Source organism: Bison bison, unplaced genomic scaffold (genome assembly GCF_000754665.1).
Source record: "Bison bison bison isolate TAMUID 2011002044 unplaced genomic scaffold, Bison_UMD1.0 scf7180017864491, whole genome shotgun sequence".
NCBI lineage: Eukaryota > Metazoa > Chordata > Mammalia > Artiodactyla > Bovidae > Bison > Bison bison.
The window spans coordinates 6,232,105-6,232,415 of record NW_011495050.1 but is presented as its reverse complement, the minus strand read 5'-3'; the positions used below and the strand labels follow the sequence as shown (position 1 = coordinate 6,232,415).

The 311-nt window shown below is 52.1% G+C and overlaps 1 protein-coding gene across 3 annotated transcripts in view; it reads right to left on the bottom strand.

Moving 5' to 3' along the window:
* Window positions 1-305, bottom strand: part of TRPS1 (trichorhinophalangeal syndrome I) — a 276,181-nt gene extending 275,876 nt beyond the window's left edge. For all 3 annotated transcript variants that reach the window (XM_010863431.1, XM_010863435.1, XM_010863436.1), the window contains exon 1: window positions 23-305. The gene's annotated coding sequence lies outside the window, so the exon portion shown is untranslated. The remainder of the gene's footprint in view (window positions 1-22) is intronic.
* Between the last annotated feature and the right edge of the window lie 6 nt (window positions 306-311).

Below are 311 nucleotides of genomic sequence, written 5' to 3'. Positions count from 1 at the left end.
CGCCCGGGCCTCCCCTCCTTACCTGTTGATTAATCGTCAAGAACACCCTCGGCAGCCCGAAAGATGGTGGCGCGGCGGCCAGAGCCATGAACCGTCTTCGTTGTTTGCAGAGTTGATCTTGGATTATTGTTGGAGGGGGGGGAAGAAAAGGTCTTTCCTGCCTCCCCCCCTTTCCCTTCCTTCCCCCCCCCCTTATAAAAAAAAGAAAGAGAGAGAGAGAAAGAGAAAGGAAATAGAGCAAGGATGTGCCCGGTGCCGGGTGGGAGAGGGGAGGGGGGGGTGTTGTTTTTTGTTTAAAAAAAAAAAAAAAA